The following is a 26,401-nucleotide window of genomic DNA, read 5'->3' as shown; positions in this document are numbered from 1 at the left end:
TGGAGCTTCGGCTGGCTACAACAATCAAGGACAATAAAAAGTCCTTCTACAGATACATAGCAAGCAAAAGGAAGGCGCAGAGTAACATAGGGCCCCTGCAGGACAATTCAGGACAGTTGGTGGCTGACACAGGGAAAAAGGCAGGGCTCTTCAATGAGTTCTTTGCTTCAGTATTCCTAAGTCCTAGCCAAGACAATTCCCCCAATTTGAACATAGATATATGTCTGGAAGGCACTAGACTGCCAATGGTTAGTTCAGCTTAGTTAAGGAGCACTTGGAGGGGCTGGATGGGTACAAGTCAGCAGGCTCGGGTGACCTCCATCCACGGATGCTGAAGGAATTGGCCAGTGTCATAGCTGAGCCACTGGCACAGCTGTTTGATCACTCATGGTGCCCCAGCCAGGTCCCTGAGGACTGGAAAAGAGCCAATGTGGTGCCCGTTTTTAAGCAGGGGAGAATGGATGAGCTGGGTAACTTTAGGCCAGTCAGTCTTAGATCTATCCTTGGGAAAACACTGGAAAAAATCATTAAAGAGTGCATTTGTGAAGGCCCAACAGGTGAAATGATGCTGAAAGAAAACCAGCATGGGTTCTTACCTGACAAAAGTTATAGCCTTTTAAAACCGAGTAACACACTGCCTTGACATTAGAGCTGAGGCAGATGTCATCTACCTGTACTTTAAGAAGGCCTTTGATACTGTTTTGCATCCTATTCTCATAAGGAAGCTAGCAGGCTGTGGAGTGAAGGCTGACAGCGAGGTGGGTGGCAAACTGGCTTAGGAACCGCACCCAGAGAGTCGTGGTGGATGCATCATTTTTGACCTGGAAGGAGGTAGGCAGTGGTGTCCCACAGGGGTCAGTCCTTGAACCAGTGTTATTTAATATCTTCATCAGCAATTTGGATGAGGGTGTGGAGAGCACCCTGTCCAAGTTCACAGATGACACCAAGTTATGGGGGGCAAAGTTAACACACCGGAGGGCAGAGAGCAGATACAGGCCAATCTGGACAGGTTGTGTCAATGGGCAGAATGAAACAGGATGCAATTCAACAAAGACAAATGCAAAGCACTCCACCTAGGAAGGAAGAATCCCCAGCACACCTATAGGTTGGGGATGACCTCCTCAGCAGCTCAGTGGCTGACAGGGATCTTGGAGTCATCGTTGACTCCAAGACAAATGTGAGCCAACAGTATAATGAAGCCATCGACAAAGGCAATCGCACCTTATCGTGAATTAGCAGATGCATGACCAACAGATCGAGGGAGGTAATTCTCCCCCTCTATGCAGCATTGGCCAGGCTGCAGTTGGAGTACTGTACCCAGTTCTGGATGCCACACTTCAAGAGAGATGCAGAGAATCTGGACAGGGTCCAGAGGAGGGCCACTCGTATGATTAGTGGCTTCCATACAAAGCCCTATGAGGGGAGGTTGAGAGATCTGGATCCTTCAGCCTTCACAAGAGATGTCAGAGAGGAGACCTTGTAGCAGCCTATAAGTTTATCAAGGGAGGACAACAGACAGTTGGAGATGCACTATTTACCAGGGCATGCCTAGGAGTAACTAGGAATAATGGGTACAAACTAGTGGAGAGTAGATTCAAGTTAGACATTAGGAAGAAATTTTTCACAGTAAGGGTGGCCAGAAGCTGGAATGGGCTGCCAAGAGAGGTGGTACTGTCACCTAACTTGGAGGTCTTCAAGAGGAGGCTAGATAGGCACCAGCTGGGGTCATCTAGCCTTGGTCCTTTTCCTGCCTGGGACAGAGGGTTGGACATGATGATGCTTCGGGGTCCTTCCAACTCTACAATCTATGAATCTATAAATGTCAAACATAAATAAATATAATACTAGAAGCAAACCCTGATTAACAAAAAAAATTTGACCAGAAACAGAGGAAACAAAACATGCAGGAGATTCTCTTTGAGAAATGAGCTCAATGTCATATTTCCACTTCTGTAAATTTTTAAAGACGGTTATTTTTATCTCATGTGAGCTTTAAGAATCAACCTAAATAATATGCAGTCTGTTAAGACAGCTCTTCTTTATTCATTGGAAAGAAGGGTCATACTTAAAGATTCCACTTCCACCCTAACTCATCACAAATGTTTTAAATTCAGCATTATTAGGTGTATCTACATGAGATGTGTTACTGAGCATTAACCTCATTTATTGCGTAGTATGGGCACATGTCTACACATGCATGCCTGTACTGTACAGTAAAAATAACTAAGTGTGCCTAAATTTGATATCAAATTTAGGCGCAATTAGTTAATATACAGTAACACACATGTTGACACAACCCAGCACTGTTTAGTGCTGGGTTTGCCCTACCATTGGGGGCTGACCTGAGCCCAGACCCAGGTCCCCTGGCTCAGAGCTTCTCCTGCCCTGGGGCTAGGCTGCCTCTGAGCTGACTCTATAAATGCCAGCAGCCATTTTGTGCCCGGGGGCACATACACCAGGAGCCTAAAGGAGCCTGTACACTCCACAACAGCACTATAGGCTTTGTGTGCCCCCCTAGACAGGAAATAGTCTGCCTCTGCCTGCTTGTCTAGAAGCCAAAGCTACTGCTTGGGTACTGCAGGGCCACACAGCTGCCAGGGCACCCCTATTAGATCAGATGGGTGCTGAAAAAGGCTGCAGCCTGCTGAACCCCCTGCCCAGCCCTGACAGCTTCACAGGGCTGATTGCTGGTTACCTCTGGCAGCAGGGCCAGCACCAGTTCCCTGCTGCTCACCCTGAGCAGCCTGCCCTGCACCTGCAAGCACTGTAAGGCATAGCCTCTGCTGTCCCTTGCCATGCCCCTGCACTGGGTGCTTCTGGCAGCTGCCCAAGTCCAGGAACATGGGGACAGGTGAGCGGGGGCCCAGAAAACTGGTACAGGATGCATGATGTCATCTGCATCCTCCCTGTCGAAGCCCAGCTCTGCCCATGTGAGCACATCCATGCCATTCACCCAGGGCCCCAGATGGAACAAGGAGGAGATTGGGGACCTTGTGCTCTGAGGCAATACAGAGGTCCAGAGGCAGTTCAAGTGGGGCAGGAAGTTGAACACCCACATTTATGAGGCCATGTCATGAGGGATGCAAGGGTACAACCAGTCAGTGTGGCAGTGCTGCATGAAGGTCAAGACTTTACCGGCACAATGGGCGGCCATGACAAACCACAATCATTGGTCTGGTTGTACCCACAAGACCTTGCCCTTTATGTGGCAGTTGACCAGATTTTAGCACCCCAGGACCCACGCCACAACCCTTAAGTTTTCACCAGTGGGGCAGTCTGCCTGAGCCCCAGCTCCACCCTGACCCTCTACTGACATGTCACCAGAGGAGGGGCCCTCACACACTCAGTGCCCAACCCTTCCCACCTCCATAGCTGTTATATGCACTAGCAGCTCGGGCAGCCCAGGTCAGTGGCTACCTTGGCCCTTGTATAGCCCCAGATCCTGCCACAAAGATCAGCTAGTCATATCACCACTAGCCATCAACACCACCGGTTTCTCCTTGGACACAACCCTGGCTGGGTCCCAGCCCATTGCACACCATGGGCCAAAGACACTAGGTGTAATTGGATGCTGTCACCGATGGGGAGACCTGCACCCAGCTGCCAGCCACACCAACTCCAGCCACATGGTAAGTCCCACACTGGGGAGAGAGCCCTCCCAGCACCCAACCTGCCCCTGAGCCCAACCACCACCCCAGCCCCTGCCCCCCCAGCCCTGCCTGCACTCTCCTGGCCCTGAGTTGCCCCCCAAAGAATGCAGAGAGGTGGGACACAGTTCAAAACTTTACTCAGCAGCCCCTGTTCCCACTGCTGGGTGGGTACAGGCCTCTCACACCTCAAGGAAATAGTTGATGCCAGTGGCAATGTCCTCCTCAGTAGCAGGGGGCAAAGACATATAGTGCTACCACAGTAACCCTCCAGGCAGTGGTGGAGATTGCAGGGAATCCCAGACTTGCCCTCCATGCTGTCATAGCTCAGGGTCCCAAACCAGGAGTACAGGTGCACCCAGGGCACCAGGAGGATCAGCAGCAGAAGGGCATAGTGGCTCGGGCACCCCTCAGCCTGCAGAAACAGCTCATCGCACACCACCCAGGACACTTGAAGCAGGGGCACATTCAGGGTGCAGCGGTGGTGTGGGGGGGTCAGCCCTGGGTTGCCTCCACAGAGAGGCCCCCCAGTGGGGAGGATAGGTGCATGACCAGCCCCTCACCCCAGTTGTCTGGGAGCCCCACATGCCCCAAACCCACACGTCATGGACTGGGAGGCAGCACAGCAGAGTGGCTCACTTGCAGAGGGAAAGATGGGGAAGTGGGGTCCCGGCCTGCCCCACCCTGGGAAGGAGGAGGCAGGCTGCCTGCGACCAGCACCCAGTGGTCCACTGGACCCAAAGGAGCAAGCAGGGATAGGGGGCTCAGCTGGTGGCTGTCTGGGCCTGCCCGGTCATGGCCAAACCCCTATCTGAGGCTAGGCAGCATACTGCCCCCAATGCAGAGCATCTTATTTTTGAAATGTTGCAAATTCTCACAAAAGGCTTCTGTCTCTTGCCTCTGCAGGGGTGGCATCTGGATATGGGAAAGAGGCCACTGGCCCCAGTGGGAATGTCAACTCTGAGTCACTGCCACCCAGTGCTGGAGCCCTTGTGTTACTGCACAAGCAATAACAAAAACAGAAGATTTAAAAGGCAAATTTATGTTTCTTTAGAAGTAAGAAAAGTAATTTTAAAAGAACACAGGCCATGTGGTTCACAAAAAACCTCAATGCTTTCCATAATTCTGGAGGAAAATGAAACATAAAGGTGACTGTAATAAAAAAAGTTATAAACATTTTCAGACATATTTTCAATGCCTTTTGACTTCAAATATGACAAAATAAGGATCTTTTTAAACCTCTTGGCTAGCCCCCAGCCTAATATTTCCAAGACTGTAGGGGGAAAGTGTGCAATATATCACACTGTCTTTAGAAAGAAAACTTTACCGCCTTAACCTTCAAGCAGAAATCACTTGCCTAGTTCTATTCAGTAAAGGTGAAAATCACCCCCTTCACAAAGGTGTTAAAAGAAGGTTTAAGTAGCACATTTAAAATATATACCGATCCTCTACTTACCTCAGCACTAGACTGAATTTACTCCAACGGAAAAGTAACATGGGTGTTAATTCCCTTCTTCCGGACAGGGGGTTTAAAGCCGCATCCTTCACTTCCCTGGAGAAGTCTCTTCCTAGCGGAGTACAGGTATGTAGTATTCTTTATCTTTTCTGATTAAACTATTCTACTATGCAGAAAATAAGTCAAGCATCATTGAGCAAAAGAATGAGAAAAAAATAATTCTGTAGCCTAGTTATTAGGGCATTCACCCTCCAGAAATAGGGAGATATCTGGTCTTCAGTCCATGCTCCTGGAACAAATTATCTTTTATTCAATGACTGTTGGAAACTGATTATGTTAACCTACTTAATGGTAGGGCCATGACCAACCTCTGGGAAACTGTACTGATCATAAGGAAGCATGCTCAAAGGAGTCTTCTCTCTTAGCATGGAGAGGATGGTAGATGGTAGAACTATGATGGTAGAACTGTTGAGATATCCATGAGCAAAAGTTCTTTATGCACTGTTTTGGGTGGGGAGTTTTCTCTTTTATATGTTTTACTATAAATTACAAGTCTTTTTACAGTTAAAATAATCTGAGCCTTGGCATCCAGCACTTAGATTATGGTTTCAAATTGGCACATTAATGGTAACCCCTGAAAAATCAACATTTAACCACAGCTGCCACAAAACAATACCCGAGAGTTAGCCTACTGGTTTACACCCACAATTTATTTTTTAATAAATAGGAATTGAAGACCAGTTTATCCCTTTAGTTTAAAAGGATTTCATCTGACTTGTCCAGAAAAATGTTAGAAGCTGATTTGCTACGTTCACAAAAATCACGGCTGTCTTGCTGTAGTTCAAGTTAGCTTTCCTCCCTTGTGTCCTTCCCCTAGGCTTATCTCTCACCACAATCATATCATTCTTTGACTTCATTTCCACTCTAATTCAATGCTCTACACTATGCTTAAATAACAGATGGAAGCTGCACTACATCTCCAGCTTCAGATCATTAAAATAAAATTCCTTTTTCTTACAGTACATTCTTACAGTAATCGCTCTAAAATTCTTACATTCTTACAGTAATCAGATATTGCTGAAAGTTACCTCTCTCTCATAAACTAGGGCTGAGTAAAGGGTCATGTACAATTTGAACAAGTCTTTGTTTCATAACATCTGACAAATTGTTTTTCATAAGCTATTGCTTATGAAAGTTTATGCCTCTATTAACTACTAAGACTTTAAGGGGCCACCCTTCCCTGTCTTCTGCATTTCCAGTTCAAGTTAGAACCAAGAGTATTTGGGTTTGGATTTTTCATCTTCATCACAAACCTAGCTTAGAAAGGTGAGGGCAAACTTAAGAGGGTGAACTGAAAAATCTAGATGGATCAGTATTTCTCTGAAAATGTTAATCCTCCAGGAATATTAATAAAGACAAGTTATAAACATTGTCCCATCTTTCTAAGCTTTAGGGTTGTTGGCTGTAGCCATGTTGGTCTAAGGACATAGGCAGACAAGGTTCTTTGGGTAAATGTGATCTCTTTTATTAAACTAACTAAACAGCTGGAAAGCTGTTCTTTCCCTATGCCTGAAGAAGGGCATTTGTGCCCGAAAGCTTACAAAGGACAATTTTTCCAGCTATTTAGATATCACATTTACCCAAAGAACCTTGCCAGCTTTTCAAGGAACACAACAGAGATTGCTCTTTCTGCTAGAAAGAGATACACAGGGAGAAAAAAGATGATTTTGAGAGAAGAAAGCAGTCCTAGCCAATGACACACAGGACTATGAACCAGAAACTCCTGTACAAGGGATATGTGAATATTGATTATTTTTTAGTTTGGTGAATAGACAAAAATATTTTTAATAAATCAGCTTTTTTATTTGAATATTTGATAAATCAAAACCATTTCTGGAGAATTGATGCCAGGTTTTATTCAGCCTGAAATGAACTGTTTTGTTTAACTTTAGGCATCTTAAATAAAAGTAAATAGCTAGAATGATAAAAGTAGCAAGTAGAAGGTATCAGTACTTTCCTCATCTTGTACCTGTTAACACAATAGGTAGGATATTAGTTTGGCACCTAGATTCGAATCTGACCTCTGTTTGATTCAGTAGAGCCAAAGACTATCCCTTTCCAGGAGAGGGTAGTCTGGGATGACGCTCCCTTAGTCTCTCGTGTTCTACTTTACTTAGATGTTTATTGCGGCAGGGACTGGAACCCAAACATCCCACATCTCAGGTAAGTACCCTAAGCTGCCAGGCTATAAATCATTCTCTATCTTTTTCTAATATGTTCTCTGTTTCACTGTTTTATAAAATATATATTTCATTGTTTTATTATACACACACACACACACACACACACACACACACATATATATATATATATATAATATATATATATATATATATAAAATTCATCTCAGGCTGAATAAAACCTGGGGTCAATTCTCCAGAAATGGTTTTGATTCATCAAAAATATATAATTGTTTTAAGTCTAGTCTGTTTTGGTTTGTTTTCCCCCTGGAGATCTGGAATTAACCGTATCAACATTTCTGATATTTTGGCTTCATTTTAGCTCAATTTGGGAAAAGATTTTTTTTAACCAAATTCTAACCAAAGTTGTAAATACTTTGTGGGTGATCAAATCTGCATTTTTCAACAAATAAATTATTCACCAAAAAATCATTCAGCCTGTTGCTGAGCTTAAATCCCAGCTCCTTCACTTAGTTCCCATGAAGCCTTTCATATGTCAAGTGACAGCTCTGCAAAAAAACAAGCACAGATAGACAATTTCACTAGTAGTTTCAGCAAAGTAATGTTGCACTGACTTCAGGTTACATTTCTCCCTCCATTTCCTTATCTGTCAAACTAATTTAATAATACTTCACAGTTGGATGATGTAAAGCACTGAATGTCATTGCATCCTCATTAATGGTACAATCTGTAAAAAGAGCCCTTCCAACACGCTTTGTTCTGCCTTTACTAAAAGAAAACCAGAGTAAAAGGTAGTTTCCTAGAAAAACAAATACAGTATGCAATGACCATTCTGCATTTGACACATCTCTTAAGCAATGGTGATGCTCTTATCTCTGTGAATATTTTTGCTTAAATACTACATGTTTATCAGTCTTAAATTTCTTCTAATTCCCTATAGATACAGAAAAAAGAAGGAAAAGACTTTATTTTGCAACAGCTAGGAGGTAACTTTGGACCAGCATTTTCACTACCTGATCTCTATGACTCATGTATGCAATATCTGTTATACAACAGAAATTAGAAATGGGAAGACACTATTAGGTAGTCTCCTACATCCTGATTCCTGGCCACAATAAAAGAAACGTAGCATATTGTAAGTGTAATATACCATAATTTACAGATTATCAATAGCTCCAAATAGCATACCTGGAAGTAACACATTTCATATTCAACATATGGGAATAAGACAATTCTAGGTAAATGAGAAATGGTCTTCCTAACCTGTAAAAATTTTTGAAAGTACAAACATTTTCTTGGTCCATATAGCAATGGAATAGAAAGTGTTTCCCTTAAAATATTCCAAAAAAAATTAAAGAAATTAAGTCCAGAATAGTCACTAGCCTGGTGGCTAAGATATTATTCTGTATCAGAGATATCCATGCTATGCCATTCCCTCACATCTTCGGAGAGTGCTCTGTTAGGCTATTAGCTACTTTGGGGATGGGAAGAAAGACGCTCTTAATAGCTCTTGTTGCAGCTTGTCCATGTTTTTTCACTAATTAAATATTCATTGTGCTGGAAAAAAGAGTGAGAAACTCATTATATAGCCCAACAAGTAAAGCAATCATCTGGAACATAAGACCCCCCACCCCCAGTTGGGTCCCAGAACCATCAAGTATTTAATTATTTATAAAATGGAACAAGAAATACTGATAGTGATGAAGCTTAGAACATATGTATAACTGGCACTTTCACATGGACTATAAGAGAATAGCAGAGCACTGAGTACTATAATAAACAGGTGATAGTGGAGATGTCTTCCTGGTTTTCACTAGAATTCCATCCTGCCTGTAGAAAATGCTTTCTTGGCTGAACTTTAATCATAACTGGTAACATCCTATATTTTCCAAGCAGAATTGTTTCATTGAAAAATCCCTCAATAGTTGCAGAGACTGCACTACTTGGAAATATTGACCTAAATTTCTGTCCAATTATCAGTTTGTTTTCTGGGAACTGAGCAGTTAATAAAAAAGCCTCTGGCTTTGAAGCTTGAAATAAAACCACAATGTCCCTGTGATATAATGAACATCTTGGCCCTAAAATTTTGGAAGACATATAAGATGGGAGACAATCTGCCACCAGGACCTGGGTAATAGTGCTGCCCTGATCCCTTTCACCCATGATCACAGCACTTAATAATGCTATTGAAATAATGAAAACTGGGCCATTCTAGAACTGCAGTTCATTTTATCAGTATCAGACCTCCTGAATCATTTTGGAATTATATGCGACCAGACCATGCTGATTCAGGGCAGCTGCCACTGTTTCAAGGTATGCCAATTTACCAGGTGTACAAGGAAATGAGAAACAAGGCTATTTCTTCAGTCTTTAACCTTCCTTCCACAGAAGTCCCTGAAACACAATCTCTTCCCATGTTCACCCCTGCCATTGTCTTCCCATTACACACACACACACACACACACCCCCTGTTTAATTATTTTAATGTATGGGTTTCCTGTGTGCTTCTAATTTTTAGTATCTTGGAACACACTAGCTTTGGTTCTACATTTGGCTGGAATTTTTATTGCTCAGGGAGTTGAGCTAAGTTTGTCTCCTTTTAGAAATAACAGTTCTGCCTAGGCAATGTACAATTGCACAGTCTTTATGCAACTATATGAGGCTTATATTTGTGCTTTAGGAATACAGCCAGATGCTCCCTCTTAGATTATACACGCTCTGGGGCACATCCACTGAGAAAGACGTGCAACAATATCTGTGTCAGCCTTACACAGATGAAATACCTCTGGCTAACCCCTAGCGCAGGCTCAGGCTAATAACTTGATCACACATGGCATTCCCATCTAACCCAGCTAGGTGTTGACATTAGGCACATGATGTTATCTGAATGCCCTTTTAGCAGTGCTCACTCAGCTGACAAAGTGTTAAGGCTGGGAGAGGAAACAATAAAGTAAGCTTTAGTTTTATAAAATACGATGAAGCATAACATTGATGGACAAGGGTAAATACCCATTGTCTCCATGATCCATAAAGAGCTGAAGAATTTTCATCTACCACTCTAAGTACAGAACATGCAGACATGCTGGGAGGAAAGTGAACTTCATTACACATCCCTGTCCACCAGGAAAACAAAATGTTAATAGACTCCCATCACAGGAAAGCATCATATGTTCTCAGCTAACTTACAGAAGTCTTCTGTTAAATTCTCCAGTTGCCAGTTTGGCTGCGTCCAGACAAGCACAGCTGTGTGGTACATTCAGCCATTCTCCACGCTGCAAGGGAGCAGCGTGGGGAAGAAGTTTGACCCCTGGATATCCAGGGGTCAAAAAATCCCGTGCAAAAAAAAAAAAAAAAGCAGAGTGGCGCATGAGGTTGCAGCATCCACTGCTCAAAAGCAGAGCCTGGCCAGCCAGAGCCACAGTCTAGCTGCCACCCAGGCTCTGAGTGGCTGGATCACCACTGATGTAGCCCCAGAAATCCCCCAGGACCCCAGGTAAGGTTGCTGGGGCCAGCCTCTCCTACCCCACCCAGGGTAACCTGCCATGTGCCAGAGGGCACATGGCATAGGCATTTCCTGGGGACAAGTAGTGGCAGCACAAAGCATCCCACTGCTACTTGTCCCTGGGGAACCAAACATCCATGCTGTGTGGACACAGCCTTTCTACTACAGTTTGAAGCAACTTGCTTAAAAGAACAGTGCTTGAGACAAGGAACCACAGATGATCAGCTCTCTGTAGCTGATAGCTCTACCTAGGCCATTCATATGATCAAGAATGTACATCAGTCTTTTGATGCTTTCTTGTACTGCATCAGTTCTGGAACAAATGCTGTTTATATTGGTTTAAATCCCTCACTGCTGTAAACTGACATAGATCCATTACATTCAAGAGAGCCATGTCAATTTACCTCAGCTGAGGATCTGGTCTGTGGCCTAAAATCATTTTTCTCCCATTTGGGAAAAAAGACAAGTCTTTTTGGTAGTAGAACTCTGCAATTCAATACATCAGTCCCAAACAACTGCACACCATACCCTCCGTAAATAGGTATGTATATAGCACCCTGAAATGGATGAGGGATTGAAAAGACACAGCAATATTGTTGTCTGAAAGGCAGTACTAGTGTATTCTATCAAGATTTGCCCAAGAAGCTATTGGACAAGAGAGCTATGTGACTTTTAAAGTCTATAAAGAAAAGGAGAGCGTTGGGGGGGAAGCCATAAGAAGTAGTGCAGTAGTACTTGTCCACAGTAAAGTCATAGGAAAGTCTGTGCCCATAAGACTAGGCCTTTGGTAAAAAAGAAACTCAGCAAAAGGAAAAGAAGCTCACAAAAGGCTCTCCTATGAAATAAACTACCAGGAAACGTGCATCTTATCTTTCAAAAGTCCTTTCACCTACTATATTAACTACAGGCAGTCCTTGATTTACAACGTTTCAAGTTACAGTGTTTCACACTTACAACATTTATAAATTGACACCCTGTTTCAACTTTCTGACATCAGTTTCAACTTTACAATGCTTGATCTGATGCAACACCATGCCAGCGAACAGGTTTGCTGTGTCACCCATCTCCCTGGAGAATATCTGTCTAAACTTCCTTGGACATCTTCTTTAAGAAAGCAGACAAGACTCCAGAAAAACCTGCAGCCAAGACTCCTGAGAAGACTCCAGCCAAGAACCCTTCAAAAAGTCCAGCAAAGTCACCTCAAAGAAGTCCTTCCAAATCAATATGATTGCTATTTAAAATATATATACATGAATGTAGTTATATTACTCATCTATAATTGACTGAGTACAAAATTCTGGGTTATTTTTTGGTGAAAATAGGGTATTGGACCTTGGTTCAGGAACCAATCCCCAATTTATAACATTGTTTCATACGGAAAAATCGATCCTGAGTTACAGCATTTCAACTTAAGACGCAGTTTTCAGGAACCAAACATGTTGTAAATCTGAGGACTGCCTGTATATCTTTGGTCATACTCTCACACAGACGTGAAGGTCCATTAAAACTAGTAAAAGTATTAATGGACTTTTAGTATTAAAGTTTCACTAAATAAAAGTGAGAAAAACTCAGAGCTAAAAGTGTCACCCTATCCTTTATTGAGGACCCCTCTACACTAGCAGGGAAAAGGTGAGATGGGATCCAATGTGTGAGTCACACAATTGCGCCTTCTGCCATGCAACATGGGCTCCCAGCTGCAGGAACACGCCAGGGGTTGCTACAGCAGGGAGAGCATAGTTGCTGTGATCCCTCAGCCATAGGGGGGCTCCATGCACCCCAAGGCTGGAAGAGCTCAGCAGCTGTGGTCTCTCAGCCACAGTGGTATGAAGGGGCATGCCTCCCACCGTGTCTAGAAGATCATATCAACAGCAGTCTCCCAGCTGCAGGGGGATGTGGGGCTCCCCATGGCTGGGAGCCACATCAGCTGGAAGCTCCCAGGCTCAGGAGTGCACATGGCCTCCCCAGCTGGGAGCTCTGATCAGCTGACGGGGCACCCAGCCACAGAGGCCCCTGGCAACATGTTCAGTTAATGGCATGATAGAATGCAAGGACAAATTTATTACACGTATTTTATGGAATAATTTTGTAGTTTGTTCCTCTTCTTAACACAACATTAATTGAGTTAATGTGTAGCCAGGTGTGATTAACTGGTTAATCGTGCCTTAAGTGTACTGTGTAAAGGGGGTTTGAGTATGAGTACCAAAGAAGCCCCAAAGAAAACTGGTATGGTCAGACTCATACTACACATTCTGCTACTACTTAAGCAAGACAGATGATGCAAATGTCACTAGCCTAGGGCTGTCCTACATTGTACCCACAGAGAAGCACAGAAAGGCATTGGAAAGTGGAATACTGGGCTGCTGAGGTAACTTTCAATGGCTGTACTGGTATGAACTATGTGAAGTGAAATGTAAAACAGGTTGTGCGGAAAGAACAAAAGTTAAAAACATGTATTTTTCTTGCCTTTTTGATTAATGTTAAGAATAAGACTGGGACATAATGGAATCTTTAGTATGCACTCTTTGGCTTGATAACACAACTGTGGATAGATACTTTTTGAAAGCTGGACAGAAATGGATCTAAAAAGCATCATATTTACCCATCCTTTCTTCCAACCCCCTATTTTCCAAAAACAAACACTGTTTGTATCCCTTGTTCAAGATATATTAGTGTCTACTATCAATAAAGTGAAAAGTGAAGTGAAAAGTTGCGGGGGACTAACACTGGTGCCTAGGCCAAATTCCGATTTGGTTATTATTTTCTGCCTACTTAAAAATCACTCTGTTGGTCTAAAAGAAAATAATACTCTTCACTTCTTATTCTATACCACTGTACCATGCTGATATGAAAATGCCATGTTTAGGAGCTAATGCAATGTCAAAGGAACACCAATGACCTCAATGGGCTTTAAGCCGAACCCTTATTATCCAAAATTTGCCTCTATTTCAGAGTGGGTGAAATTACTGCTATTATATGTACATATTAAAATGGCACGTGTGTATACACTCTCCTTGTGAAGTGCTTTAGATTGTTATAAGTGTTATAGGTAAAGGTGTTACATATTTAACAACTGTATGCCATTTTTTATTTTTAAAACTATACTCTGCATATAATTTTAATATAATAGTGTGTCTTCAGCCAGAGCAGGTGATGAATGAGAATATTACACAATATGAATTCTGAAAGATGTCAGGGAGCTAAATATTACACTAGGAAGTTATTGATGCTTTTATTTGCTTTTTCATTATTTAATCTAGTGATAGCTTTCCCCTTTGCATGTTCTCCTGAGTCAGAATTCAATACAACAGCTGGTGAGCAGGCAATCACACGCACATAAAAAATATCAAATTTCAGGGGTCTTAATTTACATATGGATGTTAATCTATTTTTGACAGAGCATACTTCAGATCATTTTTAATAAATAGACCACACAAAGAAAGTGTCTGACAAGAATACATGTCATTGTGCTTTTTAAGATCAGGCCTCATAGGGTCTATAAAGGGATAGAGTCTATTACATTTACTTAGGTGAGTTGGTATTTTCTTTTTAAAGTGATTCCATTGATTTCAATAGGCCTAGTCATGCAGAAAGATACTAATCAAGTCATGTAAAGGTGGAAAATTAGGCCCAAATGAATATCTGGTGAAACAGTATCCTGGTGGTTTTGCTTTTCCCCCAAGAAAGGCTTAAAAGTGGGGAGAGAAGTCTTGAATAACAGAGTTGATGCTTGTGCCTTGTAGCCAAATTTATTCTGCTGTGCCCTGAAACCTAGAAATGTATGTTGCCAACTCATATTGAGAACATCCTCTTGGGCTTCTTCCCACATCCTTGAAAAACTCAAATTAAAATTACAGCAATTTAAAATGATTTACCAAGGCATTACGTCACTTATGTGCCCTCATGACTCACAGCATTTTCATTCCCAATGCTTTAGTGCTACTGAAAACACAGAACTGCAGGAAATTCTCTGCTTGCTGAAATCTCAGCAGCAGCTGAGAGTGGACTGGTGACTGGAAAGTCATGGATCCACAGGGTATGCCTCAGAGCTCACCAGAAGAGATCAACGGTGCCCATTTAAATTAATTTGACACTTGTAAGCAGCCAGTATAAAAAAAAGGTAAAGCTGGCATATATGAACAGTGAACAGATATGCTACTGCATCCCTGGCAGGCTAAAAGTGATGAAAACAACATTTGCAGCATGTCTAAAAGGGATGTAAATCTGTTATGAGGTCACCAGATAAGAAATAAGGCATGTACACAAACTACACAAGTCAAGAAACCCACATTGAAATGCATTCAAGACACATTAACTCCTGAATAGGGTCACAAAAAAAGATGCCAATATCTATAACCTGCAGTGATGTATGTTGCACATGATGCAGTATCTGAGATTTCATTTTATACCATCTTATGGACATACTGCATTGGTATGTGCATCTCAGAGGGAAAATTTTTACAAATAGCCCATTTCCAGAACCATTGCAAAGCATCTAGGGGAAGATACTTCCTGCCATTAATAGAAAAAATGCCAATTTTGAAAAAAGTAATAATAGCCTGTTAAAAAGAAAAGAGAAATTGCCTCTTGCTATATTAAACACCACAGCACAAAACCTATTCCTGGTGTAATTCCACTGAACATGGCTGAATTACAGTGGGCTGGATTCTGTGCCACCTATTAAGCATTTGAATGGACTTTGGCACCTAAATGTAGTTCTGCTTCACCCTGCTCATGTCCCTGAAAATGAATGCATCGACTTCTGTAACACATTGCCCTCTGACCCTTAGGATTCAGTCGTGAAAAAAAATCAGCAATGAGGAGGATCTGTGCTTTTTATGTATTAAAAGTTTTTCAAGGACTTGAGCAGTTTGGAACAGAAACACAGTTAGATGCCTAAATCCACTTACATGCTGAATAGATGGAACAGAATCTGGACCTGAAAGGGCTCTGTATCAAATTTAACTTGGGTCAGATTTTGCCATTCTTACTCATGTTCAGTAATACCTCATTCTATCAGTAGATTCATGGAAATCAGCAGAAACGTTTGCTGTATGTGACTCAGCATGAGCACAGGTGACAAATGTCCTTTGGTGACTGATATTTCACAGGCATGTTGTCTTTGCAATGTTTAAATAAACACCAGAAATGGAGCAAATGGGTATCTGTATCAGTATTCCAAAAGTTGTCCTGTTGATGTAAAACTGATTTTAAGTCAGGATATAGTACAGCCTAAACCACAGCTGTTCCATAATTAAATTTGATGCCATAAAATCTGCTACAGAAAGTATCATCAAATAACTGAAGGTAAATAGTCATAGATTAAGCCCTGTTTTCTTTAGTTTGACCACATATTCAATTTAGAAATCATAACTTATAAAATTAATCAGAAACTTGGCAATTGTATCAACACAAAATTATTTTTCTAGAAGGAATGAGAAACCAGTCTGATTTGGCAATGACGACTCTGGCAAAGTTATCTAAGTTACAGCTTCCTGAGGTATATTCTAAGACATGATGTATTCTAGATATAAAAAGCCCCTTGCTTGTACTTGTTTATGTTACTTATAAAAACATACATGGAGTCATTCATTTATATCCATGTGCAGATATGCTGCAGTGTATCTTGTTAAGACTATTTTACATTCCACCCTTCTCTGAAAACTTTGCTATTGTCAACGCCAAGAATAACTGAGTATTTTAAATCTGTTGTATTGGATGATTACTTGTTTTATTTCACACATAATCTGACAATAAGGCCTGATACTTAAGGGTCAAAAATGCCCAGTCAAACATTGAATCCTTTTTGTATACATCAGCTTTGAAAGATCTAGCTAGCATATTAAAGGGTAAGACAGAAAAATCATAGAAGAGCAAACTGAAGATTAGACAACAGAGAGTAAATTGATAAGCATGGATGGTAAGCTAAGGGAAAAAATTAATCTTCTACAACTGGTCTGCAAGAATCAAGAATTCATGCTTCAAAAATTGTTTTTGTAGGTGGTAGTCAATAAGTCTCCTCTTCCTTCAATTCTTACAGGTTCTCATCTTCAGACACTTTTCTAGAAAGTGTCTGAAGACACTTCAGACAAGGTTCATTGCATGAATCTGATATCTTTTATTAGACCAACTTAAATAGTTGGAAAACAATCATTAAGCAAGCTTTCAGGTTCAAAAACCCTTTGTCGGGCTAAGGAAGTTTCAGTAGTTGGTGTGTGCTCTTCCCCTGAAGACACTTCAGACACCCACTCCACATTATCTGAAAACCCTGGTTGGGTTATTTCAGATAACTGGAGTTTTTACATTACTGGCAATCCCTTTACCCTGGGGATGACAGATAACAGAGATTTTATTGTAGATAGAGGGGAGCATGGTTGTAGGTAAGCTAAAGAACTCCTGGGGTATATCTGGTGGCAGTGTAGCCCAGTAAGGATACAAAAAACATCAGGAGGAAGTATTTTGGAAGGAGAAGGGAAGGCAGCTGAAAAATCTAGCCTCCATCCCTCAACCTGCTATCAGCCAACATAAAAAGAAGGGGTAAAAGTTTCCTTGAAATGGTGAACTATGCAAAGAAATCTGTGCTTAATCAAGCTTTCCAAATTAATCTCAGAACACTGCTGTGCAAAGATAGCCAGTGTATGTGCCAGTGAAATCTAATAAAGTGCTTGAGTTATTTAAAATAGTATCAGGTGTGATAACAGTAAGCATAATACTAAGTTATCCATAATACTAAGATGTGTCCAAAGAAAGGATTGATGCAGTCTTCTTACAACAGTTTGGTCAAAACAGGAGACCAGTGTGTGTTGATATGTTCAACAAAGAAGGAAGCTTAGGCTTTATCCAATAAATGTGAGAAGTTTCATGTGTCTATTTACAACAGGCTAGTCATAGATGAAACCAAATATAAACCACTTATTGCCTTAGCCAAAAGGGGCCTGGGAAATAACCTGAGAACAGGGAGCTAATTCTTTCATTATTTAATGTATGAATTGCAAATTGATTATAAACTTGGAAAAGATCTGATGTTGTAGACACTCTCCAGAGTATTTGGCGGAAGGGAAGTTAATCAAAATCCAGAATTAAACTACTATTACTAAATCATAGGTGGTCAGCCCGAATGATTAGGCCACAGAAGGAAGGCAGGGAACAGGGGCTGAGTCAGAGTTCAGGATCCAACACTACAAATCCAAAGGGAAATCCAGGGGGCAGAGTCCACAACATGGGCCAGGGGCAGGGTCTGGAAATTAGGTGCCAAGTTACTAAGTCCAAGGGATCATCCATACATTGAAGTCCAAGAACAGAGCCAAGCAGGGTCAGGAAGCTAGGAAACAGATCCATGAGGAAATCCAAAGCCAGAGTCCAGGAAAGGAACCAAAACCAGAGTCAGGAACAAGGAAAGCCAAAAAATGTGGGGACCAGGAGGCTTAACAAAGCAGAATCACTGGGACTAAATGGGGAGACAAAGCTCCCAGGACTCAATCAGGGTGGTTAATTTATCTGGGGCAGAGCTTGCCAGCCACAGACAGGTGTGATTGGCTAAGCGATCAGCCCGGGCAGGGCTACCTACTAAGATCCCTGATGACTACGTACATGCCAATTTCATTTTTTTTAAAACAACACTGTTCAAAATATAGATTCTGATTGCCAGAGCTACTTCTGAGGATGAGATATGCAGAAGGAAATTAAGGCTATTAGCACAGGAGTACTGGACAGTATGTTCTCAATCCTAATGATTAATTTAAGGGAGACTTCTTGGTATTACAGCAGTAAGAGTGAAGTTACATTTACACTTAGACCAGAGGTGTCAAACTAGACTAGAGCTGGTCTACCAGCTGGATCAGACCCACAGATGCTGGACCTCCACCACCCATGCTAGATCCAGCACTTATGGCACCCACTCTGTCTTCTCCAGGATCTAGCTGCATGAGGCATGAGTCCTGGAGCATCTGGGGTAAGCCCCGCTTGTGACACAAATCCCAGAGCAGCAGGAGTGAGCGTTGTGTACTGTACATAGCATTCCTAGTGGCTGGTCATGCCTTTGGGAGTGCCCAGGATGGGCACTGCATGTGGTATGGTTCCCAGAGTGGCCAGAACAGGCACTGAGTGTGGCACACATCCCAAACTGTACCTGTCAGGCTGTTCCAGGTCAGTTCAGACTGGAGGGGCAGGCAGAAAACTGGGCTTCATGAGCTGGATCTGGCCCCCCCCCAGGCTGTATGTTTGATGCCTTTGATTTAGATCATAATAAGGGAGCTTAAAACATAAGCATCCACATGTGAAAGTTCATTAATTCATATTAAGTGGCCTCTGAGTGTCTCAAAGTTACACCACTTCAGCTGAGGATTGACTCTGCTTCATGCTACCTAATTCATGGTAGGTAACTCCAGTCTACTCCACAGAGATAAAGTGAGCACTGTGTAGTCCTCCAGCATCCCAGGATGCACCACTTCCAACATGCCCCCTCCCAACCCAAAGCCTAGGTATCCTGGGTCCTAGCCATGGCCCTGCTCACCAGCCCCCTAATGACAAGATAGAGCTATGAGGCAAGAAACAATATTAATCCTTAGGCTGGGGACAGAAGTTACACATAAAGCAGGTCCCTGGAGAGACCCACAGTTCTCTACAACAGGACAGAACACTTTAGGGACTAGCTGAACTTAGTATACTGTTTACATGTATTTGAAATTCTGTATTATGTTAACTTTGATTGTTAATTGTTATTGTGACTTTTAGCTGTGGAAGAAAGATGTACAGAATTGTATCTAAAACAGGCTCTTGCAAGTCTTAGTTTACCAGGCATTGTTGCACAGAGGCTTATGTTACGAAGTACTGAGCAGTTAGAATTTAGACACAGAATGAGGCAGATCTCTATCAGACTTCTTGGCACTGACTGATTTTTGAACAACACACCTGACAACTGCCTGACACGTCTACATGGGGATCATCTCTTTAGTCTGATATCTGGTAACGCCTGACAAATAAAAATTCTACTGCAGCTCAAATCATATTAAAGTGCTAATCCAGTATTTGAACTCCACCTCCAAAGGAACAAAACGCTCATGTACCTGAGTCTCAAAAATACTTCCTTTTTATTATTTTTTCTGTATTTCAAATCATAATGGTGGTGGAAATTAACTGTCATAATAATAATTCTAGCTTAATTATAATAATGCTACCTGTTGTATAATATCATTGAGCTGATATCCATGAGCACAGTACTGAGCATGGTAGTCTTAGGTATCTCACAGAGTGAGCGTGCAAGTGTATGCATACGTATTCATTTCAAATAGTTGTTCTGATATCCATAGAAGCATATTTTAATGTGAGAAAACAATTATACACCTACTCACCCAGCTGGACATAGGTCTTACGCCATCCTACCTTATATTTTAGTTTATTTCTGGGGGAAAACATGGAAACAGTAACAGTAAGATCCATTATTATTTTCATGTATTAGTGTTGTTACTTCAAGTTATCACTGAGGTTAATACAAAGATTATGTAGAGTGATTTGGAAAGCTGATCACCTCTTATTCACTCTAGAGAGTGTGGATTTATATACATGAATAATTCAGAATGTGAATCAGCATTGGTAGCTCAGTCATTTTCCTCCTTCACACACCAAACTCTGTGCTAATAGGTTAATTTGCAACTTTATTTTTATCTCTGAATCTCCTTTCATTAACAAATTAGATTGTTGCCGAGATTCTTCACTTGGCTGTGTTGTATTGCTTTGGTAATTCAGACTCTTTTACACAAATCTACTTTCCTGCTTGTTATTTTAAAGATGAGGAACCACTAGAATCAACCACTACCTACAACTTTTTCTTTCCTTTTTTTGATGTTTGCTCTCTCTCTCATGTATGGCATCAGATAGTAATTTCCAAATCTATGAGCCACTGTCTGGTATTCTCGCTCAATATTCGAATTTCATCTACCCCATCACTTGCTAAGAATTTTTCCAGCTATTTGAGTTGATCTAATGAAGGATGTCAGATTTACCCAAAGAACCTTGTCTGCCCATTCTACCTGTCTGGGCATTTATAGACACTTTTGATTAGGTGCTTTGCTGTTTGCTGGACACCCATTCACACAGAGTTCAAGATGTTAATCTTATGAAGTGTTCTTCTGAAGGGTCCATATCCAGATCTCAGTCTGTTCAGTTTGACACGTGCTTCTCTGCCAAGGTTGTGCCCAGTGGGGGATTTGATCACTATTGGTATAGGACTGACCTTTCCCGGTGACTGGCCCACTCTGTTTTTGCCCATAGGTTTGGTTCAGCACCCCCACTCTCTTCTGGGAGCTTGTGGGCTTCATGTACAAACAGTTTACCACTTTTAAACCTCTTAAGCCTCCATCTGTTTGGGTCTTCAGTTAACAGTTGGTGAAGCAGATGATTTTTGACATCTCTTGCCTCTATTGCCAGTAATGATGTTAGGATCTGTCGTCTCATATAACTTAGTCTAATGCCCGAGCTTACAGGAAGTACATCTGTGTGTGTAAGTTGTACAGCGTGTTATGAGTCTCTGTGTATTGTTAAGTACAGCGTTGAGCTTTTTAGTATGACAACTTCCAGACAATACAGGAGCACAATATTCTGCTGAGGCATGTGCCATTGCAAGTGTGGTGGTTCTGAACACTTTGAAGCTGGCATCCCATGTGATGCTGGGTGAGCATCTTAAGGCAGCTACCCATGCAGAGACTTTACTGCCGATCTTCCAACTGTGATGTGTATAGGTGAGGAAACAGTCTAATGCGACTCCTAGGTAGATTGAGGTATGCTTATGGGGAAGGATGTGGTTGCCTACTCTGATATTCAGCGAACTCTTGCCTCAATGACTGTCTGGTGACACAGATTTATTGATGTTCAACTTTAAGCACCACTTGTGTTCTGTAATATAAATCCAGATGCATGAATAACTAAAATGTTGCTTGTTTGTAATATATTTGGCCTGATTCTCATTTATACTGAAGCCTCTTTAAACTCTTTAAAATAAAATAGATAAAAAGGGTGTTAAAGTGGGTCTAAAGCAAATCAATTCCCATAAGAATATTCCTTTACACTGCCAGGGAGCTGTAAAGGTGTTTCAATGCCAGTGGAAATTCTGGGCCAATGTAAAACAATACAAACAAAAAAAGTGAGGAAGCAAAATTCTGGCAGTATTCTGCCTACAGTTACCAGCAAGAAAAGTCAACTAAAGAACTATAGCTGTGGAGTAGATACTTCCCCCACACCGCCAATACTGATTTAATCTAAATCCGTGGAGGGACTACCCACAGGCATATCACAATTGGGGCCATCAAAGACTAAGCGCTAGGATCAGAAATTATGGTCTGAATACTTCTCTGACTGATGGTGTAAAATGCCTGGCCAGCTCACCCAGAATTTAGTGTTTAGAGTCTGTATAAGTTTTTCATGAAAAAAAATAATGAAACAGTAAGCCAAAGGCTGCATGAAAAATTAGGACAAGCCAAGAGATCTCAGAATTTATTGTTTGACAGTTTCTACTCTCATCTATACCTGTGAAATCCCAGTGAGATTCCACAAGTGTAACAGAGTGGAAATTAGCCAGAGAATGCACACATAAGTGAATCAACACCATATTAATATGCACAACCCCCCAAACTTGCATGGAAGGAATACAAAATATATAAGATCTGTTCTAAAGATTTTGATTTTGCAATTACAATTCTGTACTCTAAAACTATGGCCAATATTAACTAATCTTTTAACATGATTTTTTTTATATTGGACCTGTAATTAGAACTTTCACTGAGACTGGAGATTGTAATCAACATTACTTAGTAAAAGGCTCCATAATTCAAAACTTGACCAAAAAGACAAAGAGCAGAATCCTATTTTACATGCCAGCTGTGTAACATCTTTGGCAAAGTTTTTTACCCTATTTCATGATCAATATGAATGTATAAGTGACCAACCATTATGACTGAGGATGAATAGTTGCCTGTACTCTGGGCCAGACTCATGTCCAAAATTTGGCCTCGCAAGAACCAAGGAGGAGGACCTCCTTTGTTTTAGTTGAAGAATCAAGTGATTAGGTCACTTGCTCAGGAAGCAGACTACTGAGAGTCAAGGCTCTCCTTACCTAGAGAGGGCTTGAGCCTGCATTTCTCTAACTTCCTAGCATAGATAGTGAACCACTAAACCACAAACTCAGGATTAGTCTTAACTTATCCAGTCCTTCTGTATTTAATAGCTATTGTCTGGAGAGCAGCAGGAAAATTTCTTCCCCATTGGGAGCAAGGTTGCAGTCTAGAACACAGGTACTGCTCCTTTCCAAGATAGTAGTCAGCACACTGAGCCAAACACCCTTCAGCAACAGGTGATCTTCTTCCTGACCCCACATACCTCCATTTCATGGCTGCCCAGGAGGCCAGTTTCAAAAAGAATTGGAGTGGGATCTGCATAATACCTAACCTGAGGCCTGATGATTACAGCACTGTGCCAAGATGATACAGGTTCAAACTCCCTCTAGGTGTGCTGGGGGCTTAAAACCTGGGTCTCCTGCTTCCTAGGACACTTGGCCCTTGTGCTAAAATGTGACAGGGCTACCCTGCCCAGCATGTGCATGTACGGAGCCATGGACCGGCTCAGCCAGCATGCAGCCTACTGTGTATTCTCAGTAGATGTGTGGGTGCCTACGCATCTACACTACACATGAAGTAAGATCACAGATGGGGCCCAAATAGCAGTTATGTGGCTGTATAACTGCCATTTGGGTGCATGCAGTGAAATAGGATTCTTCCTGAAGCCTATTAGACCTGTAAGAGAAACATTCTTGTCAGGCAGGCAAAATCCAACAGCTTATTTTGAGACATAAAAAACAGTGGACATGATTCTCTCACACACTGGTTTCATGCTGAAGTAATTCTAGAGTTCAATGGAGTTCATTTGAATTCATTCTAATACAAGCCAAAGAGATCAGGAGAACTATCTTTATAAACATGAAGGACAACAGAAGTATTATATTTCTCTCTTTAATAACCACTTCAACTATACATAGAGCCCACATAATTTCCCACAGCTCTGTAATACTTTAGGATAATCAGGTATTAATAACTTCCTAGATGTTCTTAATACTCTCTTTAATCTTGCAAAGCTTCTGGCCACCCATAGGGAAATGTGGTAATCCCAAGAAATCATCTTCACTGCACAATATGGCTTTTCATTCAGCAACACTAGCTATTAGGGCTGTGCAAAGCTTCAGGTGCTGACTCGATTTGGAGGAGATTTGACCTGATTTGCTAGCCAAATCTATGAATCCCAATTGAACTGGGAGACCGATAAAAAGGTCCGAATCGATTCAAAGCTCTCCAAATCAATCCGGAAAAGATTCAGAAAGTTTTGGAGATTCGGGCAGTCCCCACTCACTGTTGCAGGGAGTTGGAGCTGGACTCCATGCTGGTATGTAGGCCCCAGCCTCTCTGAGCACCCCCTGACCCCTGCCCATACTCCCAGCCCCATCAATGGCTGCCCTGCCCAGCCCCAGCCTCCCAGCACTTATAAAAAAAAAATAGCCCCGCACTCACCAGCTACTGCCAGGCAGAGGGATGATCCCCGCTGCCCCCCACTGCCCAGCACTGTGTGAGGGGCTCTTCCACAAGACCCCATAGTTTCATAGTTTCATAGTTTCTAGGGTCGAAGGGACCTGAGTAGATCTAGTCTGACCCCCTGCCATGGCAAGAAAGACTACTGGGGTCAAACGACCCCAGCAAGGTGTACACCTAGCCTCCTCTTAAAGACCACCAGGGTAGGAGCCAGCACCACTTCTCTTGGAAGTTGGTTCCAGATCCTAGCCACCCTGACAGTGAAGTAGCGCCTCCTGATATCTAGCCTAAATCTACCCTCTGCCAGCTTGTGACCGTTATTCCTGGTCACTTCTGGTAGTGCTTGGGGGAACAGGGACTCCCCCAGTGCCTGCTGGTCCCCCCTGACTAGTTTGTAACAGGCCACTAGATCCCCCCTCAGCCTTCTCTTGTGGAGGCTGAACAGGTTCAGGTCTCGTAGCCTCTCCTCGTAGGGCCAGCCTACTGCCCCCTGACCATGTGAGTGGCCCTCCTCTGGACCCTCTCCATGTTGTCCACATCCCTCTTGAAGTGCGGCACCCAGAACTGGATGCAATACTTCAACTGCAGCCTGACCAGTGCTGCATAGAGGGGGAGTATCACCTCCTTGAACCTGCTTGAGATGCATCTGTGGATGCATGACAAGGTACGGCTGGCTTCCTGACTGCATCCCCACACTGCCAGCCCATGTTCATCTTGGAGTCAATGATGACTCCAAGATCCTTTTCTGCCTCTGTACTGACAAGAATGGAGTTCCCCAACCTGCAGGTATGGTGCCAGTTGTTCTTCCCCAGGTGCATCACTTCGCACTTGTCGGTGTTAAATCCCATCCTAGTCTCATCCGCCCAACCCTGTAACCTGTTTAGGTCTAATTGCAGCCTATTCCTCCCTTCTAGCATGCCCACATCCCCCAACATCTTAGTGTCATCAGCAAATTTGAACAGGGTGCTTTTTACCCCCTCATCCAAGTCACTGATGAAGATGTTGAACAGTGCAGGCCCAAGAACTGAGCCCTGCAGAACCTCACTGTTCACATCCCTCCAGGTCGAATCTGACCCATCCACTACCACTCTCTGGGTGTGGCCCTCCAGCCAGTTGGCGACCCAATTGACTGTGTGGGTATTGACACCACAGTCCCCCAGTTTCTTACTGAGAACAGGGTGAAAGACAGTGTCGAAGGCCTTCCGAAAGTCCAGGAAGACTATGTCCACTGCTACCCCTGCATCTAATCATTTTCTGATCTGATCATAGAAGGCCACCAGATTGGTCTGACAGGACCTGCCACTAATGAACCCGTGTTGGTTGCCCCAAAGCATGATCTCCCCTGCTGGCCCCTCCTGGATATGCGCCAGAATAATTTTCTCAAAAAGCTTGCCCAGGATTGAAGTAAGACTAACTGGCCTCGAGTTTCTCAGGTCCTCCTTCTTCCCCTTTTTGAAGATGGGAACCACATTGGCCCTCTTCCAGTCCTCTGGCACCATACCAGAACACCACGAGTGCTCATAAAGCCATGCCAGGGGTTCTGCAATGACCTCAGCCAATTCTCTTAGTATTCTAGGGTGGAGATCATGTGGACCAGCTGAGTTAAATACATCCAGTCCCTCCAGAAGTTCCCTAACTAGTTCCTCACTAAGCCTTGGCCTAGGTGTGCCTCCCCTGGGGCCTGAGGGGGGCCCAGTGGGGGGGGTAACTGTTCCGGTCCCTGCTTAGGAAAATGGAAGCAAAGAAATCATTAAATATGTTGGCTTTGTCGTCTGGTGTGACGACCAAATTTCCTAACGTGTCCTGCAGGGGCCCCATGTTACCCGGAACCTTCTTTTTACCCCCTATGTATTTAAAAAAGGACTTCTTATTGTCCTTAATCTGGGAAGCTAGTCCCAGTTCCATCTCTGCCTTGGCCTTCCTGACTGCCCCCCTACATCCCCAAGCAACTGCAGTATAGTCATCCCTGATGATGGCCCCTCCTTTCCATCCCCCACCCACTCTCCCAGCCCCGTCAATAGCTGCCCCAC

The 26,401-nt window shown here is 42.7% G+C and overlaps 1 protein-coding gene and 1 long non-coding RNA gene across 2 annotated transcripts in view; one reads left to right on the top strand and one right to left on the bottom strand.

Moving 5' to 3' along the window:
* LOC149864542 (uncharacterized) overlaps positions 1–5,232 on the top strand; it is a 49,379-nt gene extending 44,147 nt beyond the window's left edge. Inside the window, exon 3 of the long non-coding RNA XR_016442760.1 lies at positions 5,172–5,232. This is a non-coding gene — a long non-coding RNA (uncharacterized LOC149864542). The remainder of the gene's footprint in view (positions 1–5,171) is intronic.
* PDE1C (phosphodiesterase 1C) overlaps positions 1–26,401 on the bottom strand; it is a 483,633-nt gene that overhangs the window by 350,863 nt on the left and 106,369 nt on the right. The window lies entirely within an intron of this gene.

Source organism: Crocodylus siamensis, chromosome 5, assembly GCF_052110815.1.
Source record: "Crocodylus siamensis isolate JL-2025a chromosome 5, ASM5211081v1, whole genome shotgun sequence".
Lineage (NCBI taxonomy): Eukaryota > Metazoa > Chordata > Crocodylia > Crocodylidae > Crocodylus > Crocodylus siamensis.
Note: the sequence above shows the minus strand (reverse complement) of the source record. Positions and strands in the feature narration are given on the sequence as shown.